This window comes from Apium graveolens, chromosome 6 (assembly GCF_009905375.1).
Source record: "Apium graveolens cultivar Ventura chromosome 6, ASM990537v1, whole genome shotgun sequence".
Classification (NCBI taxonomy): domain Eukaryota; kingdom Viridiplantae; phylum Streptophyta; class Magnoliopsida; order Apiales; family Apiaceae; genus Apium; species Apium graveolens.
In genome coordinates this window covers 41,043,668-41,052,486 of record NC_133652.1, presented here as the reverse complement: position 1 = coordinate 41,052,486, position 8,819 = coordinate 41,043,668, and the positions used below count along the sequence as shown (strand labels likewise).

Genomic DNA, 8,819 nt, shown 5'->3' with positions numbered 1-8,819 from the left:
TATGAGAACAGACATCCTTCATAATGAAGCAAGCATACTATGTACCGATCTTTGCGGATTATTAATTACCAGTTAGTAATCCTATGACCAGGAACTATTTAAGTTTAGAGTTATCATCTTTTAGGTCTCACTATTATGATCTCATCATAATCCATAAAAATCTTTACTCTAAACTATGGTATATCTTATTTAAACACTTAAATAGATAGAGCCCGTAATAAAAACAAAACAAGTCTTTTATTAATATCAATGAAATCAAAACAGATTACATAAAAAGTTATTCCTAAATCCTAATACATGATTGGACTTAGGACATATTCCTTTCAATCTCCCACTTGTACTAAAGCCAATCACTCTGGTATCTAATACCCATCTAGTCTTTATGACGATCAAAGTGACTTTCAGAAAGTAGCTTTGTGAGTGGGTCTACTATGTTGTTATGTGTGTTAACTATATTTCAATACAATACAAGAAATGTTACCGCGCTCCCACTAACCCTTTTGTAGACGCATGGTTCATCTATGTTTTTGATAAAATCAAACTCTTTGATTGTCTCATCAAAATGAATGTTCCATCTACAAGAAGCTTGCTTTAAACCATATATGGTTCGCAGTAGCTTACATACTAGGTTTTCATTTCCCTTGGAAAGAAAACCATCTGGCTATATGCCAGATCTCATAGTCGTAGTAAGCAGCAATCGCAAGCAAAATCCGAAATGATTTTAACAGGGCTACAGGTAAAAAGTTTCATCAAAGTCAATCCATTGCCTTTGTTTGAATCCTTTTGCCACAAGCCTGTCCTTATAGGTCTCCACCTGGCCATCTGCTATAATCTATCTTTTGTATACCGTATACATAGATTCCATTCTGGATTTCATGGCACTATGCCATTTCTCTGAGTCAACACTACTCATAGCCTCATTATAGGTCACAGGGTCGTCATCATCAGTGATCGACAACTCATTGTCATTCTCAATGACAAGGCCATATTACCTCTCAGGTTGGCGAGACACTCTCCCTGTTCTATGAATGGGCTGTTCCACAAAATGTTGTTCAGTCAGAACAGGTGTTTCCACTTGATCCGTAGTAGTTTGTGCTTCTTGAACTTCATCAAGTTCAATTTTGCTCCCACTGTTTCCTTCAAGGATAAACTCCTTTTCCAAGAAGGTAGCATATCTGGAGACAAACACCCGATGATCGGTGCAAAAGTAATACCCTAAAGTCTCTTTAGGATATCCCACAAAACTACATTTTACGGATCGATATTCCAGCTTATCTGGGTCAACTTTCTTGACATAAGCTGGATATCCCCAAATCTTAACGTGTTTAAGACTCGGTTTCCTTTCTTTCCATATCTCATACGGAGTTTGAGGAACAGATTTGGAAGGCACCTTATTCAGTAAATATGCTGAGGTTTCCAATGCATAACCCCATAGAAATACTGGAAGATTTGCATAGCTCATCATGGACCGAACTATGTCTAACAAAGTTCGATTTCTCCTTTCAGATACCAATCTGGAGGAGTCCACTGGGAGACTATACCATTTACTTTGAGATAATCTAGAAACACTCCATTAAAGTATTCACCACCTCGATCTAATCAAAGAATTATAATACTATATTTGGTTTGTTTCTCCACTTCATACTTATACTCTTTGAACTTTTCAAAAGCTTCAGACTTGTGTTTCATCAAACACATATCTGAATCTAGATCTATCATCTATGAAAGTAATGAAGTATGAAAATCCACCCATGGCTTGCGTAGACATTGGTCCACATACATCTGTGTGTACCATTCCTAGCAAATTTGTAGCCCTCTCTCCATGTCTACTAAATGGAGACTGCAGTGCCACAATGAAGTGAGATTTTCATCATCCCTTTTCTTTTATTAGTTTGTTCAATCTGAAGTAAATTATGTCACATTTATACAGACCATTATTTAAAGCACCACGTCCATAAATAATATTATCTCTAAGAATAGAACATTCATTATTCTCAATAATAAATGAAAATCCAGCCAAGTCTAACATGGGAATAATATTCCTCACAATCGAGGGAACAAGATAACAATTATTTAAAACAATAGTCTTGCCCGTAGGCATATGTAAATGAAATGATTCTACATCTTCAGCAGCAACTCTTGCTCCATTTCCCATCAGTAGAATCACCTCCTCTTCCTCAAGAGTCCTACTTCTCCTTGGTCCCTGCAACAAATTGCAGATATGAGAACCACAGGCGGTATCTAATACCCAAGTAGAAATTTGATTTAATGACATATTCACTTCTATCATGAACATACCTGAATCAGAAGCGGTAGTCTCACTACCCTTCTTCTTCTTCAATTCTGCAAGGTAAACCTTGCAGTTCCTCTTCCAGTGCCCCACCTTGTTACAGTGAAAGCAAAAAACTTTGCTCTTGGGGTCTTCAGCTTTTGGCGGAACCGACATTTTCTCACCTACTTTCTTCTTCTTGGAAGAGTTCCTCTTCCTTTTCTTAGGATTGGAACCTTCACCAATTAGAAGAACAGAACTCTTCTTAGGGGGAAAATTCGATTCCGCAATCTTCAACATGTTGTGGAGTTCAGGCAGGCTGACATTCAACTTATTCATGTGAAAGTTCACAACAAACTGCGAGAACGAACTCGGAAGCGATTGCAAGACGAAGTCTTGGCTCAGCTCCCCATCCATGGCAAAACCAAGTTGTCCAAGACGTTTAATCAAATTGATCATCTTAAGTACATGGTCATTCACAGATGATCCCTCAGACATCCTACAACCGAACAACTCATTCGATATCTCATATCGAGCTGTCCTCCCCGCCACATCATACAACTCTTGTAGATGCATTAGGATAGTGTGAGCATCCATATGCTCATGTTGCTTCTGTAGCTCAATGTTCATGGAAGCTAGCATGATGCATTGAGCAACATTTGCATCATCTATCCACTTACGATACACAACATGTTCATCATTATGTGCATCACTAGCAGGTTCAGTAGGCTTAGGTGAGTCAATCACGTATTCCAGCTTCTCAATCCTGAGAACAATTCTCAAGTTTCAAAGCCAGTCAGCATAATTAGGACCAGTCAATTTGAGAGCATCCAGTATGCTCCTGAGTGATAGTGCAGAAGACATAATGTATATTGTAAATCTGTAAATGATAAACACATAACAACACTTAGCAAATATTCAATTTCATTTTAAAACACTATATGAATCGGGTCTTTATTCATAAGTGGCTCCCACTAGTTTATCTAATTTATTCAACCCCCTACGTGAAAAATTAAGCATTCATAATGCTAGTGGGAATAGGGATCCTACATTCCAATACACAACCCCGGCTGTAGCACGAACCGCCATGTAATGTTCAATAGGCAGACAACTCTTGTCAATTACATCTTATGTTATTCCCTAATCAAACTTTAGCCTCTTGAATAATTGAGTCTCGGCTGTGGCACGATAAACTCAATATTCTAAGTCAAGTCTAACCCAACATTCCGTACAGTTGAATCAGTCCCCAAAGGCCCACGGCTGTAGCACATACCGACCTTTAGATTCTTATTCAATGTACACATCTCTATATAATAGACAAGTATTTCTTATTTCGAAATCAAAGCCCTCGGCTGTAGCATGAACCGACAATGATTCAAAAATAAGAACTACTTTCTATCATGTTGGAAGGCTATGACTGACACAAGCCCGTTGTATCATTGGCCAATTACTACTTGATATTATTTAATTTTAGAGGGATTATATTACGTTACAATCATAATCATATTATAAAGAAATTCTTCCTTTTAAATTAAATATTTCAAATCAATAATCAATAATCAGATGATTCCTAGATCGGGTGGAGCATTGTCAAGAGGTGTCACTTAATAACCCTTTCTTACAGATAGAAATCTGTTGTTGACAGAATCATCCTTTCTCTCATATCGAAAATTCATATTCAATTACGTGTTTCATAAACACAAGAATCTCATGATTGTATTCAAAATATTATTCTTAAGGTTATAAAACAATTTCACTATACTAGGTTGTCTAACAAACGCCTTATGTTCATTTAAGTTCACCTAAATCTATCATCGCATGATAAACTAAGCATATATCACATATATCAACATGAATAAACATCAAGGTAGGCATGTTATATCATCTAGCACATTAGTCTAAGCATTATACATCTCTATGTATCACATGAAGCATTTAAAAGCAACTAAAACAGTCAAAAACAACTTTAAAATACTTCATGAAAATATAAACAGTTCAAAACTTTTATATAAACTAAAATTGATCACTCCATTAGATCCTTTTCGGAAAAACGAATCCAACGGTATATTGCACGCCTCAAACGGAGTTACGAAACTCCCAGAAAATCAATTTTAATATGGACAGTCGGGCTGTAACGCATTACAGGAACGCGTTACAAGCCCTATAATGCATTCCGGTGATGCGTTACAACCCTTTTAACTAATTAAAAGGTGTAACGCATTCCGTGAATGCGTCACAGGGTGTAACGCATTCCCGGAATGCGCGACACCCTTATTTTTTTTTTCTTGCAGCAGCCGCCGGACAGCTTCTCGATCGCCGTGCTGATACTGATAGCCGTACCTGTTCTTTCTTTAACACAGCAGACAAACAGCAGCAACACATATATATATATATATGTATACTTTAATTTATATATATATGATTATTTAATTACGAATTTAATTGATACAACTTCAAAAATTCATAATAAATAATCTATACATCATAAAATTATGAAAAAAATACCCAGACGATCTACAACACTTGTAGAACCCAGATCAACATTCAAAATTATTCTGAGAAACGATTTCTCATCAGAAAAAATTAATCCATGATATAACTTGTAAAAATCATAATTAATTCATACAAGCACATAAAATTCTGAAATTTTTACCACAGATCTATATGCATACCACCTGGCTCTCATACCATTGTTGGATTTTAATCACAGCGGGGGCATGGGAAAACACTTTCGCACATATAAAATCCAAATAAAAGCATACAGATCATGAATAAAAATTCGAGGGATCGATCTAACCTTTAAAATAATTCGGAGACAACGATCATAGGTCCTTAGTAGTTGCTCCTCAAATGTGAAGCACTCCACCGGTATCCACCAAGAAAACGATGTTAAGGAGGAGGAAGGAGGTGGAGATAATTGGGTTTTTCAAACTTTTTGGGTTTTTGGGGTTCAAATAAAAATAGGGTCTATAATAGTATATTTATAGGCAAAATTTTCAGCTAAAATTTTCCCATAAATATTATTATTATTATCCCATTTATTATTCTCATTAATAATTAAAACACCTTTTAATTATTAATCCTTTTTCTAAACACTTTAGGAATAATTCTCTCTCATGATTTAATTTTGAAAAATTAAATCCTTAATTAATAATATTAAGAACTTTTCTTAATTAATTTATAATCAATTAAATCTCATTTAATCAATTATTAAATTTGCCAATTAATTATTTATTTCACAAATAAATAATTATTAGCCATTATTAATTAATTCCTCCACCATTAAATCATTCTCTTTTTATGGTGTGACCCTGTAGGTTCAATATTAAGCCGGGAGTAGAAATAAATAATAATAAAACTATTTTATCATTATTTATATAAATTCTCTAATTTATTAAATATGATTAATTAATTAATCACATTTATTCTACATCGTGAGGGATACTTCTCAGCATATCGCGACTATCCGGATAATATGAATTCACTGCTTAGAATACCAAGAACCTATTCAGTGAATAGTTACCGTACAATAAACTCCTTCTACCCTACAATGTCCCAATTAAATACAAGGCATGGATCTCGTGTCAAGCCTATCTAATTCAATCACTTGCTTACCATTTACTATGCGTAGTTCTGTGCAAATTAGAAACTCCTTTCTAATTTCATTCACTCTGGCCAGAGATTCCTAAACTAGCATAAGTGGATCAGCCTTGAACATTCGCTTCCTTCACTGGAAGGGGTAGATCCTATATTGATCATACACTATCTTCGTGTATAAATTCCTATACCCAGTAGAGCCCTAATAATTGTCCCTGGAGACTAAGAACTAAACCAAAGCATAGTTTAGTGTACACAAGATGACTATGATGACCTCAAGTCTAAGGATACTTGTACAACTATCACTATGTGAACAACTACTGACACGTGAGTGAACTCCATCAGTTGTTCAGCTGTGCGAGTCATGTTCAGTGAACTTATTCTATAATAAGCACCTACATACTAGCTATAGTGTCACCACACAAATGTCTATGAGAACAGACATCCTTCATAATGAAGCAAGCATACTATGTACCGATCTTTGCGGATTATTAATTACCAGTTAGTAATCCTACGACCAGGAACTATTTAAGTTTAGAGTTATCATCTTTTAGGTCTCACTATTATGATCTCATCATAATCCATAAAAATCTTTACTCTAAACTATGGTGTATCTTATTTAAACACTTAAATAGATAGAGCCCGTAATAAAAACAAAACAAGTCTTTTATTAATATCAATAAAATCAAAACAGATTACATAAAAAGTTATTTCTAAATCCTAATACATGATTGGACTTAGGACATATTCCTTTCACATCAGACATTAGCATATGATCAAGTTCTGAAGTAACCGCAGAATCAATCAAATCCACCTTTAAGCACTCCTCGTCTTCTGTAAGGAATTTCATCGCTTTGAACACATTGAATGTCACATCCTGATCCTGTACCCACATAGTAAGTTCACCTTTCTGCATATCTATCAAGGTACGGCCTATAGCCAACAAAGGTCTCCCCAAAATTATGGGAATCTTCTTATCTTCCTCGAAATCGAGAATGATAACGTCTGCAGGAAAAAAGAGCTTATCCACCTTTACTAGCACATCCTCCACTATGCCTCATGGGTATGTAATAGAACGATCAGCCAATTGTAGAGACATGTAAGTGGGCTTTAGATCAGGAAAATTCAACTTTTTGAAGCTAGACAACGGCATCGATGCTTGCTCCCAAATCACACAGGCATTTGTCAAAAGACAACTTTCAAATGGTGCAAGGAATGGTGAAGCTACCTGGATCTTTAAGCTTTGGTGGTAATTTTTGTTGCAGCACAGCACTGCACTCTTCCGTTAGGGCAACGGTCTCAAGGTCATCCAGTTTCACCTTCCTTGAAAGAATACTCTTCATAAATTTTGCCTAACTAGGCATTTGCTCCAAAGCCTCAGCGAAAGGTATATTGATGTGAAGTTTCTTGAACACCTCCAGAAACTTACCGAACTGCTTATCCAACTTTTGTTGTTGCAGTCTCTTAGGGAAAGGTGGTGGAGGATAGAGATGTTTCTCCCCTGTATTACCCTCAGGCAAAGTGTGTTCAACAGTAGTCTTCCTTGGTTCTGCCGTTTTCTCCTTTTGCTTCTCTTCTGCATCGCCAACTTTAGCTTCTCCGTCTTTTGCTTTTTCAGCATCAGAAACTTTTCCAGACCTTAAAGTAATAGCCTTGACTTGCTCTTTAGCTTCCTTTCTGCCTGGAACTTCAGTATCACTGGGAAGTGTGCCAGGTTGATGATTGAGCACTGCATTAGCTATTTGACCGATTTGATTTTCCAAGGTCTTGATAGAAATAACCTGACTTTTGCACAACTTAAGTTCCTCAAAATCAGCACTAGAAGGTGGAGCATCACCTCCTTGTTGATGATATGATTGCCTTTGAGCATAATGCTGTGGTTGCTGGAATCCAGGTGGATTAAACTGTTTAGTTACGCTTGCTGATATGGTTGTTGAATAGCATTTTGATTAATACTCCATCTAAAATTTGGATGATTTATGTTGTTAGGATGATAAGTAGCTGGCACAGGCTGCTGCGGTCGCTGATAATTATTCACATACTGAACAGATTCATTAACAAGAGAACACTGATCCGTATCATGAGAACCTGCACAAAGTTCACATATCATAGCTATCTGATTGACACCATAGGTGGCTAGAGAATCGACCTTCATAGAGAGCACTTGGAGCTGCGCTGCAATAGCTGTAGCTGCATCAACTTCCAGAATACCTGCTACCTTTCCAGGCATCATCCTTTGAGTTGGGTTTTGATGCTCATTTGGAGCCATAGTCTCAATAAGATTATAAGCCTCAGTATAGCTTTTGGCCCACAAGGCACCTCCAGCTGCTGCATCGAGCATGGGCCGAGATTGGGCCCCCAAACCATTATAGAAACCAGTGATCACCATCCAATCAGGCATACCATGATGTGGACACTTTCTCAACATCTCCTTGTAGCGCTCCTAAGCTTCGCACATGGATTCTGTAGGCTGCTGTGCAAACTGAGTAAGAGCACTCCTCATGCCCGCAGTTTTCTCCATTGGATAAAACTTTAAAGAAACTTTTGCACAAGATCTTTCCAAGTAGTGATGGTCCCAGCTGGTTCAAAATATAACCAGTCCTTAGCTTTATCGCTCAGAGAGAATGGGAAAAGCCTCAGCTTGATAGCCTCATCAGTCACACCATTATATTTGAAAGTACTACAGATCTCGAAAAAATTCCTGATGTGCATGTTGGGGTCTTCAGTAGCAGCACCTCCAAAAGAAACAGAATTCTGCACCATCTAAATAGTGCCCGACTTGATTTCAAAGGTGTTAGCCTGAATAGCCGGATGAAGGACACTTGACTGAATGTCATCAATTTTAGGCCGAGAAAAGTCTATAAGAGCTGGATCTGCCGGAACTATACGATCACCCATGATTACTGGTTCTTTCTGCTCACTCTCTATATCCGAATCTTTAAAATCTATCTTC

The 8,819-nt window shown here is 36.9% G+C and overlaps 1 non-coding gene across 1 annotated transcript; it reads left to right on the top strand.

The window, feature by feature from the left end:
- Nucleotides 1-8,265: 8,265 nt before the first annotated feature.
- Nucleotides 8,266-8,372, top strand: LOC141669531 (small nucleolar RNA R71). The gene has a single exon (XR_012553807.1). It is a non-coding gene; the product is annotated as a small nucleolar RNA R71 (small nucleolar RNA).
- Nucleotides 8,373-8,819: the final 447 nt, after the last annotated feature.